This window comes from Pipistrellus hanaki, assembly GCF_964339955.1.
Source record: "Pipistrellus hanaki genome assembly, chromosome: 1".
NCBI classification, from domain to species: domain Eukaryota; kingdom Metazoa; phylum Chordata; class Mammalia; order Chiroptera; family Vespertilionidae; genus Pipistrellus; species Pipistrellus hanaki.
This window is the reverse complement of record NC_140503.1, coordinates 16,140,391-16,157,447: the sequence shown is the minus strand read 5'-3', so window position 1 is coordinate 16,157,447 and position 17,057 is coordinate 16,140,391. Positions and strand designations below refer to the sequence as shown.

The following is a 17,057-nucleotide window of genomic DNA, read 5'->3' as shown; positions in this document are numbered from 1 at the left end:
CACACCCCCTACTGGTGATTGAGCCCACTACCCAGGCACATGCCCTTGACTGGAATTGAACCCACAGGATCAGGCCTAAGTGGGGAGGTGGACATCCCCCAAGGGCTCCTGGGCTGCAAGAGGGATGTCTGACTGACAGCTTAGGCCTGGTCTCCTAGGAAGTGGGCCTAAGTTGATAGATGGACATCCCTTGAGGGCTCCTGGACTGTGAGAGGGCATAGGCTAGGCTGAGGGACCCCCTGAGTGCACAAATTTTCATGCACCGAGCCTCTAGTATGTTATAAATATCCAAATAGCCATTAGCAGAAGAAAGGTTCCCCACCCCTGCTCTAGAAGAATGTGTACAGGGGTCTCTGCTACTATTCCACCCAGTGTTTCTACTGCCAGGAATTGGGAATTAGAGAGAAATGGATACTCAAATGCTCCAGTCAAATAGTTGAGTTTTCTAAATGCTTCGCTCAACTTTCATGAAATCATATCCAATCATAACAAATCAGAAATGCCACCCACAATTGCAAATGTAATTACACGTGGATGGGAAGGCTGGCTTGCCATCCATCTTTCCAAGGATATTTATTCAAACAAATAGCAATTCCTTCTACTGGAAATGTCAGTTTGAAAATGTAGGCTACATACATGAGCATGCATAGGCACAAAAAGTATTTTCTGTATGTACAGCACCACAAAAGGGTTTCAAAGCATTTTTAAATTAAAGACACTATCCATCAAATTAATCATTAGCCCACTTTTATAGATGCCTATGTGATTTATTTTCTGGAAAATAAAGGGGAAGGGGTCAGGAACAACCCAGGTTTTAGAATTTATATTTTATGTATTACTACTACTAAAGGAATAATGTGGGCCTGAGTAAAATATAATCACTTCCTTGGAGCTATAACTGATCCTCCCTACAGAGCTGGGAGGGAGTGAACCTTGAAACCCATCAATTTCTAATGAATCGGCTCTATGGAGTCTCTGTTCCCACCCACCCTGTCTGGAACTGACCCACCCTTGTATCAGGGGCACCCTTGAGCTCATCACCACTCCCTGATTTAAGACAAGCTAAAGTCCTTTTCCTTTGGAGGCTGGCTTTCTGCCTGAATTGCCAAAGGATTCCCGTCTGTTGGGAATCTTGTCCCCAAAATAGTATTTCTGATCTTCCTTTCCCAAGCCAAAAAAGAAGGGGGGGAAAAGGCCTTTGTTTCCAGTGAAGATAATTTTCTTACAATAAATTTCTTTCTTTCATTTTTAAAAATATGTTTTTATTGATTTTAGAGAAAGGCGAGGCGGGGGGGGGGGGGGGGGGGGGGAGGTGTGGAGAAAGAGAGAAAGAAACATTGACGTGAAAGAGAAACATCAATGGGTTGCTTCCCATAGGCACCCAGACTGGGAATCGAACACACAACCTGGTGTGGCTGATACTGGAAACAATGGTAGAGGAGGCGAGCAAATTTCTCCAGTAAGAAATCAGCAAAAACTAATTATTTTAAGAACTAAATTAACTATCGCAATTGTGTTTTATTGACTCGTTAAAATAAAACCAAAAACCAAAAATCCAGCTTTATTTTAATTACTATCTCTTCCACTTGCTACTTCCAAATTGCTCTTATGACGAACTGGGCTGCTGCCAAACAAAAGCCACAGATGAAGGTTAGGTTCTTGTTTTACACCACAGCGGGAGTTTGCAGGACCTAAGAGCTTTCTGGTTAGTGTCTTCACTGATACAAACCAAAGAAAACGGTGGATTCTTTTCATGTTAGACCACAGCCTTATTTTCAGTTTGCAGAAGATTAAATGAAATGATTACAATGGTAATCAAAGCCACCAAACTGAAAAAAAATGTAAAAACTATGGGGAGAAAAAAATAACCATTTCTATGAAATTTTAAACACAGCAGACACTCTGTCATCTTTTCCCCCTAATTGGGTAGCATAATTTGTTAATGCCAATGGCAAATGCAAAAATCTTATTGAGGGCTGTTCACTGGAATTCATTAGCAGCGGCGAGAAGAAATATTCTTAGATTATCACAGTTTTCTCAACATGAGATAGCAGTCACTATTATACAAGAGAATATAGTTAAAACTGTATAACTAGTCTCAGACGCACAGTCGGCACTTAAATATTTGTGTCAAATGTAAAGCGAAGAGAGGAACACAAATCACAGAATTGGAGGGCTTGAAGGGATTTTAGAAACAGAAATTGACCTGTTCATTTTGCTGAGGTGACTGGGCCTCACTGAGTTTAAGGAACTGCCCAAGGTGAGATTAAAAAGCAAGTCCTACATTTAATCATTAACTATTTTCTTCATGCTTGTTTGTTAAACTAAAATCCAGTTAATTTTTTCCCATTGCCTTTTAGATTGGCAAGAGTTATCTCGATACAGTTTTTTAGGAGCATTCTTCAGTGAGGAAAAGAACTCAGCTAAACAAGGATTAACATCCACTTATACAGAGACGCTTTTGGGCATAGGGTCAGGAATGTCACCCCCTGACATATGAATGTGTGTGGGTGAGGGAAAGGAGTTAGTCATCTAACCTTATCAAGGCAGCATCTAACCTAGGTGAAATCAACTGGAGCTTAGTTATCATCACAAACACACTGGCAGAAAACAAAAAAACAACCACAGAGGGTGGGAGTCTATTCATCTGTCCTAGTATTGTCATGGAAAGAGGATGCTTTGATTCTGGTAAAGTTACATGGTCAGAGATACCCCCAAGTGAAGAAGCCAATTCACTGAACTACCACTTATCACTACTTGACAGAATCCCTATCAAGAACATTGGACACTAAATTCTGGTTTGAATTGGCTAGGAGGACCTCCAGAACAGTACTCAGCACCTTCTTCAAATGACAGTTTGCTAATCACTCCCCGCTAATCAAGATGGGATTAGACTTTAAGTTGGATGAATGGCCCAGGAACATCTCCAATATGTTGTGTTCCTGACCAATCTGTTCTCTCTGGTTCTGATTTACCATTGCCCACTTCCCATGCCTTCCTCATTCTCGAATTGCACTCTTACCCTGATGGGTTTATATACTTTAAGCACACCAAGCAATGCCTTCTTTCCCTGCAAAGTCCTAAAACAGTTATATAGTAGAGCCATCCTACTGTAAATCAGACACAAAGTCTGATCATTTTGAACCTTAGCGATGGGAACTGCTAACTCTTTAAAGTTGATTCTGCAGCCAAGACCGGTTTTGCTCAGTGGATAGAGCATTGCTTGCAGACTGATAGGTCCCAGGTTCAATTCCGGTCAAGGGCATGTACCTTGGTTGCGGTCACATCTCCAGTAGGGGGTGTGCAAGAGGCAGCTGATCGATATTTCTCTCTCATTAATGTTTCTAACTCTCTATCTCTCTCCCTTCCTCTCTGTAAAAAAATAAATTAAAAAATATATTTGAATAAATAAATAAATAAATAAAGTTGATTCTGCAAATTTGGTCAGGGGCAGAGAAATGGAACTGGAGGCTCTCACAAATACCCTTGTGTACATGTGTACTGGGGATGAAGAGGGGGCAGGCATTCTAACTGTGTCTCTATGAAGTCTGTTTATCTTGCATTTGTAAACTATGGTAGGCTACAATATAGCTTCCAGGAGAAACTCAAAAGATCTTTTTGGGGCAGGGTATACAATCAGTTGTGCTAAGAGTATCCAGAGAAATGTTAGGGTCAGAAATAGAATAGCAGGGACTAGCTATAATTATCCTATATAATAGAGGTATTATGTAAATTGATCCTCACACCCTCATGTCTCAAGATGGCCACCCTCATGTTGTCACAAGATGGCCACCACAAGATGGACACCCCATGTCATCACAAGATGGCTACCCCCACATCATCACAAGATGGCTGGCAGGAGAGGCCAGTTGCGGGTGATTGTGCCAGCAGGGGAGCAGTTATGTGTCAATCATGCCAACAAGGGAGTGGTTAGGGGCAATCAGGCAGGCAGGCAGGCAAATTGTTAGGAGCCAGCAGTCCTGGATTGTGATCGGGCCTAAACTGGCAGTTGAATGTCCCCTGAAGGGTCCTAGATTGGAGAGCGTGCAGGCTGGGCTAAGGGACACCCCCAAGTACACGAATTTTGTGCCTCTAGTCCTATATAATAAAAGGCTAATAAGCGCCGAAACCGGTTTGGCTCAGTGGATAGAGCGTCGGTCTGCGGACTGAAAGGTCCCAGGTTCAATTCTGGTCAAGGGCATGTACATTGGTTGCGGGCACATCCCCAGTAGGGGGTGTGCAAGAGGCAGCTGGTCGATGTTTCTCTCTCATCGACGTTTCTAGCTCTCTAGCTCTCTCTCCTCCTCTCTGTAAAAAATCAATAAAATACATTAAAAAAAGAAAAGGCTAATAAGCAAATAAACCGAACAGCAGAACTACTGCTCACTATGATGTGCACTGATCGCCAGGGGGCAGGCACTCAATGTAGGAGCTGCCCCCCTGGTGGTCAGTGTGCTCCCACAGGGGGAGTGCCGCTCAGCCAGAAGTTGGGCTCATGGCCGGGGAGCACAGCGGCAGTGCTGGGAGCCTTTCCCACCTGCGTGGCAATTCAACCAGAAGCCAGGCTCACAGCTGGTGAACACACAGCAGTGGAGGGAGAGCACAGGCTGGGCTGAGGGTCCCTCCTCCCCCCAGTGCATGAATGTCATGCACTGGGCCTCTAGTAAGAAATATTAATCATGCTCTGTGAACCATAATCGTTCTGTTCTGATTAGAGAAAGCACATTCTAACCTGGCTGGGAGCCAACATCAGAATGCAGTCCATCGTCCTTTCCTGAGAACTGCCTTTCATTATGGAAAGATTAACAACCTTGCTGCTGAAACAATCTATTCCCCGGAGGTGCTTGCCCTTTGCCTGCCCTCTGCAACCCCACCCCAGCCTCTATGGCCTGGAATCAGGAACTATTATACCTTGCCTACTTTCCTATGCCTATAGTTCTAACTTTCTATGTAATCTTTGTCTTTCTACCCAATATAAGCAGCTGGCTTATGGAGGGGGAGAGGGGCACAGCAGATATTTGTGGATGACTTGCTGCTCTCCTATACTGCCAGCATTTTTGGAATAAACACTCATATGTGATTCAATCCTGTCTCTGCTTACCCTGTCTCTAGTAATTGGCTCAAGTAGTGAAATTGATTGTCTAGTTTCAGAAAGGTAAGGGCAATTCCTGCAAGCTAAAAAGGATCTCTTCCAATGATTCCCTTTCACTTATATTATCCCAAATCCATTGTTCTTTATGTGGACTTTCCAGCAATGACAAGGACAAAATAACCAAACAGCACAGCTCGCAGTAAACCACTTCTTCCCAATTGAATTAGGAGTTGGTAATTTGATTTCATTTCAGTACTTGTCCAGCTCCCTGTTAGTTACCAAGATCAAAGGAGACATTCTTATAGACTAATGGTAGGTGCAATTTTATAAACTATAATCATATCAAGCTAAAATAACCTCTTTTTTAAATAGGAAAACTAATTTCTAGCAAACAATAAATTTATTCTAGCAGGCAGAGCTCTATCTGTATTCCTGAATCTTTCAAATTTTTCAGAAAACTCATAAAATAGGGAATTTACAGTCAAACAGAGTAGAAAGCTATTTGCAGATAATTCATATACTCAATACTTTCCCTGACTTGCATCCACAGTGTCCAGCCTATATACACTAGTATCTCCTGGGTGGACACAAATCCCATGAGGGAAAGGCTAGCCTAAAAGTCATTTGTACTAATTCGGGATTGAGTTCCTATCCCCAGGCTGGTCTCCACCGCCTGTTTTGTGCCACTGCAGGCAGCAGAAGGTAAAGCTTGGGCTCTGAAGTCAGGCTGGCCTGGCCCTGCCATTAGAAAACTGTGAGTTCGAGACCGGTTTGGCTCAATGGATAGAGCATCGGCTTGGGGACTGAATGGTCCCGGGTTCGATTCCGGTCAAGGGCATGTACCTTGGTTGCGGGCACATCCCCAGTAGGGGGTGTGCAAGAGGCAGCTGATCGATGACTCTCTCTCACCGATGTTTCTAACTATCTCTCTCCCTTCCTCTCTGTACAAAATCAATAAAATATATTATAAAAAAAAAAAAAAGAAAGAAAACTGTGAGTTCTTGGGCACATTATATAACCCTCTCTAAACCTTAGTACCTCTCAGTTCTTAGGATGAATAATAACAATACCCACATCATAGGGTTGTTGTAAGGATAAATGAGATCATTTAATGGATTTAACTGGTCCACTGCTTAATATCCTTAAAATTAGAACTTTTTCTAGCCACATTCAAAACAGGCAGTATGAAGACAGGAAGCACCAGTAGATGTTGGTTGGCAGTAAGTACCTGGTTTGAGCATTGTGTATGCTAATAGGTTCTGGAGGGCAGAGCATGAACATGTTAATTTCAGTCATATGAGCAATGTCTGGCCGCCTCAGTGGAGCTGTGCAGGATATGTGAAAAGTAATAAGAAAGTGTGTCACTGGATAAAGGATGGCCAATGCTGATGACTTGTTTCATTAAGTAAATGTGACTCCTGTTGACACTTAAAAGTCAGGGATTTCATTAGACAGATATAAGGGGATCAGAACTTCTATTTTCCAATCTAATGTTTCTTGCCCAGCTGTGACACACTGAAAGGTTGACGAACATGCTGTCTTCCTGTCTTTAAAAACAGTAACCTCTATGTCCTACATTGAAGGCATTTCCCAGGGGTCACACTGAGCATCCTCTGCAGCTGGACACACATGTGTGGTTACTTGTGGCCTCTTCTCCTTTGCATATATGAGAGAAGTCAAGCAAAGACATAAAGGCGGAATCGTCTGCCACCTCTAAGCAAGAACCTCAGTTACATTATAGGGCAGGCTGCACATTAAACAAAGAGGTTTGCTTCCTCAATGACTTTTCAAGAGCATGCACTGTATAGCATAGGAATTCCATCCTATCTTCAAGAGCAGACTGTGGCAAATACACTCAGCGTGAATTTGATAAAAAGTTGCTGGCCAATGAAGAATAAATAGTCCCAAAAATATTTTGAGAGGAAGAATGTAACTATTCTGTCTAAAAGCTTAAGATTTCTGGTTACGATGAAAAGGGGGAAAGGGTGTGTACCAGCAATAACCACACAATCTTCAGAACCAGGGCAAAATTCAGCCGGGAAAAGCTATTTTTAAAGTATTTAATTTGGGATTGGATTCTTTAAGCCCACAGAGCCCTTGGTGACTTCTGGAGTGTGTCTGGAGTACACAGACTTCAGGTTTTAGGGCAGGAGGGGCAGGTGGAGGAAGGATAATGACCTACACCACCTCCATGTCCATTGGAGACAACAGCTGCGCTCACCATCGTGATCTTAGGCCAGCTGCTCTGCCTAGAGCTGCTCTGAAACCGTCTCATATGAATCTGGGGACACATGCATGGTAAGTACTACTACTAAAACTCTTTTACCGCTGGGGACACTGAGGCATAGAGGAAAGGTGACTTGACCAAAGTCACAGACTAGTAAGTGGTAGAAATAGATTGTGAACCTAGGAGGTCATAATTCCCAACCCTCAGCTGGATCATTCTGGTATATGCAGCATACTGCAGCTGGGTCTTTAGGACTATCTACTCTTGAGTTAGTTACTTGATTTCTAAGCCTTGGTTTCCTCATTTTTGAAATGGATAATAACACTAATCTGGTCTATCCACCACTTGGCTGTGAGGGCCAAATGAGATATGTGAATGCCATTTGTAAAAGATGGCATGTTATACAGATTAAATTATTTTAATTATTACTGATGAAAAGAAAGAGGGCACTTATTTCTTCATTTTGAAGGTTTTTCTTTCCGTAGCATTCAAGTTTCAATTTTAATAGTCAACATAGGCAATGAAAATAACTGGTAGGCAGATAAAGTATTGAGAAAAGGCAGAAAACATTCCCTGTATCAGGAACCTGTGATTAGAAAGGGGATAAAATGATTATTTTGACAGGACAGTGGCTTGGAATAGCTCCTTGGGGGGGCTCCACAGCTCCAGTGATAAAGCCAACCTAAGTGCTGGCAGGCAAGTGACACTTCCCTTTCCTGAAGTGTTAATGGACTCTCAAGGATAATGACTTCCTGTTCCAGCAAAGCAAAGCACAGTCCCTGGAAATAATAACAGCCTACCTCGGGTCCCTATTCCACATCCTAGCACTGCCAGTCTCAGTCTAGTCTGAAGAAGGCTTCTCCAGCTCCAGGCCTTGAAGGCTTCAACTGTTTCAGATGAACAACAATGCCAGAAATTAAAAGCCAACATTAGAAAGTTACCTGTGAGCAAAGTCTCCCTGGACTCAGACGCAATCTGTTGGGAGTCATTAAACTCCCAAGGAGGACTGAAGTCCCTCATCTATTCCTCTAGATCAGCACACGTAGGAACGATCTGTTTGTGTTTATTTTCTCATTCTGGGCAATAAGTTCCTAGAGAAGAGAAGCTATATAAAGTCCTCTTGAACTGAATAGAGCTGAGAACTTTATTTAGGAACCCGAAGTTGGGAGAGAGGGAAAAAGGAGCATCTTCTGAAATTAAATGATAGGAGGATCAACAAAGAAGTGTTTAATCAGATACTATTAAATGGTTTATGAATGCGCTACTTTAAGACATTTAGGAAACATCCAAATGGAATCAAAGGTGACTTGGATATAACTTCAAAAAGATCTGATAGGAATGGGCCTAAAGTCTACTAGTCTATATTGTAATTATAGAGAAGTTTAAGAACTGTTTTAACATAAGTAATCCATTGAAGAAAATGTAGAAAATACAGATAAGTGAAAGAAATAAGAAAAAGCATACAAAGTTCCTCCTTTACCATTAAAACAAGGAATATCTGTGCTGTTATGAAGGTTGATGATGGAGAAACTAAGGAGAACAACAGCTGAAAGTATTCATAAGTTGACTGTAGTAATCAAATGGTCATGTGACATTAAACTGTACATGCTACAAGGGTCTGGTGGTCACTTTAAATACATGCTGAACTTCTTCCTCTCAGGCAACTCCTCTGCACTTACCAAGAACATTATGGAAGTCATCCAAACGTATAAAGAATAATGAGTTTTATAAGAATATACTGTGAGACTATCTCAATAAATGAAGAGAATTTACCTAGTAAAATTCAACATCCATTGGCGATAAAAACTCTCAAAATACTAGTGTAACCCACCCCTCCATTCTTTTGACATAGTTTCTGTAAATGCTGACCCTGACTATCATGCAACTTTTAGATAAACAGCATATTTGTATAAGAATTCTAGTAGCTAATTTCAAAAGATTCAGACTCCAGCCCTGGGAGATTTGCTGACCATCAACCTGACACACATCAGACCACTTTCGAGGGCCTTATTAGAATAAACAGACAGTGCTGTTCTACACATAGAGAACTTTTCACTTCGCTTCCCTTGATCTCTCTATTGTTTTCCATCTCCCTCCTTATAAAAACCTCTGCCTGCATGAGATGTTAAGAGTGTCTTTGGGACATGAGTCACCATCTTCTCAATCTGCCAGCTCTTGAATAAACTGATTTCCCTTCCACCAGTCCCTGTCTCTTGGTTTTTGAGTGGCAGGCATCAGAACCTGGGTTTGGTATCACCAGAATGGAAGAGAACTGACTCAATCTGATAAAGGCTATGTATAAAATAAAAACTCAGCTAACATCACAATGGTGAAATACTGAACACTTTTCCTCAATCTTACCACTCTATTCGATATCATACTGGAGTCCTTAGGCACTGCATCAAGGTAAGAACAGAATATGAAAAGCAAAGAAAAGAGGTTGCTGTGAGAAAATTCCCTTTATTCACATGTGGCATGATTGAGTGCTGAGCAAATCCAGAGATACCAACAAAAGTATAGTAGTAATGAGTAAAAAAATAATTGAAAAACAAAATTTTAAAAATTATTATTTACAATAGCATAACAATATCAAACATACAGACATAAATTTGATAAAAATATATAAGACTTCTGCATTGTAAACTACACAACATTGCTAAGAGAAATTAAAGAAGGCATAAATAATGGAGAGATTTCACATTCATGGATTTGAAAACTCAAAATGGTAAGATGAAAATTTTTATGGCATTGATTTTTAGAGTCAATATAATTTCAATCAATATTCCCAGACTTTTTTTTTAAAATATATATTTTATTGATTTTTCACAGAGAGGAAGAGAGAGGGATAGAGAGTTAGAAACATTGGTGAGAGAGAATCATCGATCAGCTGCCTCTTGCACACCCCCTACTGGGGATGTGCCCGCGACCAAGGTACATGCCCTTGACCGGAATTGAACCCGGGACCTTTCAGTCTGCAGGCCGACGCTCTATCCACTGAGCCAAACCGGTCACAGCAATATTCCCAGACTTTGTAAAAACATAAGTTTTTATTGATTTTTTAGAGAGAGAGGAAAAGAGAGGGAGAGAAATGTTGATCTGCTGCCATGGGGGATGAAGCCTGAAATCCAGTCATGTGCTCTGAAATGACCTCTGGGTGCATGGGATGATACTCAACCAACTGACCACACCGGCCAGGTCAATGCCCAGACTTTTTATGTAGAAATTGATAAGCTGTAAATTTCTATCAAAGGCTGTCAATAGTCAAGACAATCTTGAAGAAGAAAAATGTTGTAGTACTCATATTACCAACGTTCAAGATTTACTTATAGATTGCTATATAGATTCAGTAATTAAGACAGTATTCTAGGAGAGACAAATAGTTTAATGGGACAGAATGTAGAGTCTAGAAGTAGACTTATACATATGCAGTCATTTCAGTTTTGGCAAAGGAGCCATGGAATTCAATGGAGAGAAAAGTTCTTCTCAATAAAATGTGCTGGGAGCCTGGCTGGCGTGGCTCAGTGGTTGAGCGTCAACCCACGATCCAGTAGATCATGTTCGATTCAGGGCACATGCCCAATTTGTGGGCTCAATTCCCATGCAGCCAATTGATGATTCTCTTTCATCATTGATGTTTCTCTCTCTCCCTTTCCCTTCCTCTGTGATATATGTGTGTGTGTGTGTGTGTGTGTGTGTGTGTGTGTGTGTGTGTGTACTAGAGCAACTGAATACATTAAAAATTGTTTTAAAAAGATCTTAATCTTTCTCTCCACATATATAAGTGTGAAAATTAACCGGAGAGGGGTCATATGAAAGCCAAAACTATTAAACTACTAGAAGAAAACACAGAAAAATTTCTTCATGACCTTGGGGTAGGCAATAATTTCTTGGGACACCAAAAGCACAACTACGATAAAAAATATATATAATAAATTGCACTTCATCAAAAGATTTATCAAGACATAATTTAAACAGTTAAAAGGCACACTACTGATAAAAGACTTGTATCCAGAATATATAAAAAATTCCCACAAATCAATAAAGGGAAGACCCAATTAAAAAAAAACAAGCCATTCACAAAAGTAGCTATGTCAATGGCCATGTAGCACATGAGAAGGTACTCAACATCATTATACACTAGGGAAGTATATAAATTAAGCTACAGTAAAATACTACACCCCCACTGGAAGGGCTAAAATTAGAAAGTGTAATAATATATCAAGTGTCACAGGATATAGAAAAATTGGAACTCTATACTGTTGATAAAGTCACTTTGCAAAATGGTTTGGCAGCCTCTAGTAAATTTAAGCACTCACTTACCTTATGACCCAGCAATTCTACTCATATGTCTATGCCTGAGAGAAATGAAAAATACATCCACAAATAGACCTGTTGAAGAATGTTCATAGCAGCTTTATTCACAAAAGTAAAGAACTGGAGACACCCTAAATATCCATCAATAGGAGAACAGATAAGCATATTGTGTCATATGCATATAAGAGAGCACTACTATAGAGATAAACACAAGTGAACTAGCTAGACATGCAGCAACATAATGAGCCTTAACACGACTGTCTGAATCTCAAAAGTCACTGTCACACCTTTGCTCACCTGGTTTAATTTCATTCATTTAATCTCATACCAACCCTACAATGTAGATACTAGTATTCCTCAGTTTTGATAATGAAAAAGATTTGAAGAGAAGAAATAACATCTAAGATTATTTTCATTCATCTATTAATTCATTCAATAGTTACTGAGCCATATACTGTTTAACAACAGGCAGTGTCCCATGTGTTGAAGATATAACGTCAACAAAACTAGACACAAGCTTTAAATCCAGTTCTTTCACTACACAACACTGCCAGGTACTGTGACAGACCTAACATATAAAAGAATGAATAAGTCACTGTCACCTCCTTTAAGTTCAGAGTCTAGCAGGAAAAACAAGCAACTAAGCAACCAATTACAATGTATCAAAAGCAATGAGGATACAACAGAAAGAGCTCTTGCAGGTATATACAAAGTGAAATGACTGAAAATCCTGGCTGAGCTGATTGAAGTTCAAGTAGCATCTCAGTTGGTAATGTCACAGCAGACAGAATGCCTTCAGGCACTGAGGGAGAACAGGAGGAGTTCAAGATCTGAAACTAAATACAGTTGGTAGGGAGGCAGGCTCAGTATTCACATTTGTGGAATGTGAGTAACTATCCAACAACATGAAGGGTTGCTGTGAGAAAAGATTATTGTACCTGTAAAGACTGAGGCAGGTGCAGAAGAAACTCGATAGTAGCTTTTAAGAAGAAACTTATAGTAGCTTTTAGTTTTTGAACAAATAACTGGCCTTCCTTGGTCTTATTGCCAACATACATCTCCGAATGTAAATTTGTGTCTGTCTCCACAAAGCCTCACCTCTCAAAACAAGAGTATGATTCACTTCTGAGGCTGGGAAGCTTAAGACTAGACCTAAAGCCATTGTGATTTGCTGGCTTTTGACCTCCCTCCTCACTTGTACTTGACTTGAGCCCCAATCTACATCGTGAGGCTGCGGATTAAGTAGAGTCTGCTGCTTCTGTCCGAGTGGTTTATAGAAGCTTGAACCAACCACGACGACAAGAGGAGACAGTCCAGAGATGGAAGACGCTGATGACGTCTGACCACGCTAGCAGTCAGCAGCTCTGCGTCGATGCAGGTTGCCCAGGACCAAACCAGAGAGGGTCAGACCTGCATTACCACCATCTGTCCATCATCCAGATATCATTGCTGACATGTACACATAAGGAACTATTTGACATTGAAACTGGGTCTCAGAACTGTTTGACATTGAAATTGGGACTCAAACATTTTTTGTTACTATATGTTTATTTCTAGTCTGCAGTTGCAAGATTTTTTTTTATTTATTTTTTATTATTATTTTTAAATATATATTTTATTGATTTTGTACAGAGAGGAAGGGAGAGAGACAGAGAGTTAGAAACATCGATGAGAGAGTCATCGATTAGCTGCCTCTTGCACACCCCCTACTGGGGATATGCCCGCAACCAAGGTACATGCCCTTGACCGGAATCAAACCCGGGACCCTTCAGTCCCCAAGCCGATGCTATATCCATTGAGCCAAACCGGTTTCGGCAACAAGATTTTTTTAAAAAAAAAATATTTTTATTGATTTTTTACAGAGAGAAAGGGAGAGAGATAGAGAGCTAGAAACGTCGATGAGAGAGAAACATCGACCAGCTGCCTCCTGCACACCCCCTACCGGAGATGTGCCCGCAACCAACGTACATGCCCCTGACCGGAATCGAACCTGGGGACCTTTCAGTCCGCAGATCGACGCTCTACCACTGAGCCAAACTGGTTTCGGCTGCAGTTGCAAGATTTTTTAAAGAAAAGAAATGGGGGGAAAATAGTTATAGAGATAAAGAACCATTCAACAGACTGTCAAACTACAGCATGAGGGCAAGGGAGGTTGAGGGAGGGGGGGGGGGGGGCTGTAAGAGATCAACCGAAGGACTTGTATGCATGCATATAAACATAACCAATGGATACAATACACTGGGGGGGGAGAGCAGGTGAAGGCATATGCTGGGGGATAGGGGAGGCTGGGGGGAGGTGAAGGGGGGAAAAAAGGAAAAAATAAAATTAAAAAAAGAAATAAAAAAAAGAAGCGTGTAGGCCAGGACCTAAAGGCATTTGGACTCGTGGGAACCACACCCCTCTACACTGTGCCTCCTTGTACAAACCACTCAGACCATGCATTTCATCAGCGGCCTCCTCCGTGCCCAGATCACAGCAACGCTCACATGAATCTTCATCAGATTCCCCTATCGGCCTACAGATTTCCAGAACAGGCTAGCAGTCAGTATTAAGTTTATCTGAGACCGCCCGCTTGGGCAGGCAGGAGCAAAATGGCAGAATTTTCTCCACGAAGAGGCTCTTCCTGAGACACCTACATCCAAGATTTTAATATAGATAACGAAACAGGCTCAGCATCCCTTCTGATGGCACCGTTGTTGGGGCTGACTACTGAAGCCTTTACAAAAGAAGAGCTCAGGAGTTTTGCAAGGCTGACTGGCTCTCTATTGAGATTTCCAGTCAAGTTAGAATAATTACAGCAAGGGTGAGCATGGTGCCAACCTCTCCTAACCACAGGGTTTTTATGTGCACAGTTGACTGACAAACAGATGCAGGAGGATGTTTACATTATCTAATCGTCAGCGCAAACAGCTCTACACGGAGCACGGAACGCGGAGAGACTGCAGGCCTGCAACCATGCCACAGACAGACTGTGGGTGATGTGGGCAAAGGACATAAGCTCTCCAAGCCTCAGGTCCCCCACCTATGAAACGGGACAATGATGCCCTGCAGGGATGTTGTGAGAGTTACACACAATGTAGACAATTGCCTGGCATGGTGCCTCGCATGTAACAGACACCTAATAAATGGATATTTCTGTTATCATAATTAACATAAGGCATAGTCATCTGCAGTTTTAGCAGCGCCAAGGAGAAGATATATGCTATGCGTTGATTGCTTTTGTTGGCTCGAGGCCATGCGAAATGGCTTTTAGCCTGCTTCCATGGAGTGGAGTTCAGTGAAGGGTGAGGGAGAGAGGGAGAGAATAAGAACATGAAAGAATATGTACTGGCTGGGTAGAGGCTATCAGAAGAGAGAAAGAGGGGAGAAAGGGTTGAAAAAAGTAGCTTTCAGAAGAAATATGTATATCTTGTTGACTATAAGCTTTGTATAGGCAAGGCCTGTGTTTTACTTCTTACGCTGTTTTTAGTCATCATTCCGAGCTCTGTCAGAGTCTAACGTAACACCTGGCACCCGGCATACACCCAGTAAACATGTACTGAGTGCACACCTGGCTTTGGCGCTGCACTCTGACTTGCAGGTGTGGCTATGACTAAACACAGGAAAAGGAAACCCACAGTGGTGCTGGGGACAACTGTCAAGCAGTGGCTCTGATAAGCAGAAGTGCCCTTTGTCCTAGGGGCTGAGTCACTGAGCCATCACACTGAAACAGTGTGGCAGGTCCCATTCACAACGCCAGTCATGACAGGAGGTCACTCCCCCAACAAAGCAACCAACCTTAACACAGGAAAGGTCTGTCCCAATGTGCTACCTTCCATCCAGGGCGCAGATCAGGTGCATGAAAAATCCTAGTGTCTCATCTGGACTAGTTGTTCTGCATGCATTGTTCTCATTAATCCTCATGACAACCCTATGGGAGGATCAGTTTTCTATCCTATCTAATAAGGAGGGAATATTCTAATTGACCATGATGCCCTCACAAAGATGGAGGAGCCCACAGCCAATAAGGAGGGAATATGCTAATTGACTACCACGCCCTCAAAGATGGTGGCACCCACAGCCAAAAGATGGCGGTTTCCAGTCCCTTAAGCCCTGCAGGCACACAGGCACACAGTATGGTCGGGCCCACCCACCTCCAGAGAGTCCCAGTCCCCTTAGTTCCCCAGCAGATGCCCAAGGCACAGGCAAGCCTCAGATGGCGACTGCCCAGCTTCCCATGGCCACCCAAGGTTCAGGTAACCAGGGCCAGCTGAGGCTTGTCCTGCTGGTCGTGGCACCAGCAGGGGTGTGATGGGGGCACTGCCTTCCCCTGATCTCCAGTTCACCTCCCGCCCCTGAGGGCTCCCAGACTGTGAGAGGGGGCAGGCCAGGCTGAGGGACGCCCTTTTCCAGTGCATGAATTTTCATGCACTGGGCCTCTAGTAAATTAATAAAATTCACCAAGGTTAAATAACTTGCCTAAGGTCAGATATCAGCCACACTTCCAAACCAATGCCCCTTTCATCTACTTGAAGCATAATTCACCTTCAGAGCAGTGCACATACCATCAGATGCAGCTCCATACTTCTTCACAAATGGAGCACATTTAGTAACCAGCACCCAGATTGGAGAACAAGTCCCCTTGTGCTCCTCTCTCATCAGTTACTCTCTCATCCTTGGCAGCCATACTTCTCACTGCTCTGTGAGTTGTGCCCAGAACACTCTAATCCATAGTAATCTCTCCTTTCATTGAATTAATAGGTTTTTCTTTTCTGTACCACCCATTTAGAATTTCCCAACACTTTCTTAAAGGGTCAACTATTTTTTTCCCCATATCTTTTTAATCTCTCTCTCTCTCTATATATATATATATATCTATATATATATCTATATCTATATCTATATCTATATCTATATCTATATCTATATCTATATCTATATCTATATCTATATCTATATCTATATATATATATATATATATATATATATATATATATATATATATATATATATATAAAAGCCTAAGTGACCTTTCGACCATTCAACCAGTAGCTATGATGTGCACTGGCCATCAGGGTGCAGGCACTCAATGCACAGGCATGGGAACATGAAAGAGACTGATGAATCTCATAGGGACTCATGCACAGTTGGGGTCCCTTGGCCTGGCCTGTAGGGATTGGGCTGAATCCATGCACCAGGCCTCTGACATCCCCCCGAGCAGTCCTGGATGGCAAGAGGGCGCAGGCCAGGCCAAGGTACCCCACTGGTGCATGAATCCATGCAATGGGCCTCTAGTTATGATTATAAGATCCTTGGGGCCAGAGTTTTATACTTCTTTACATTCCCCTAGTACATCTAATATGGAGCAATTACTCCAACATATATGTGCCTAAACGCTTCTTTTCTCTTTTTATTTTTTGTTTTGTTTTGTTTGTTAATCCTCAC

General features: G+C 42.0%; 1 protein-coding gene across 4 annotated transcripts in view; it reads right to left on the bottom strand.

The window, feature by feature from the left end:
* Positions 1–17,057, bottom strand: part of STON2 (stonin 2) — a 129,606-nt gene that overhangs the window by 15,977 nt on the left and 96,572 nt on the right. The gene's annotated exons all lie outside the window — the stretch shown is intronic.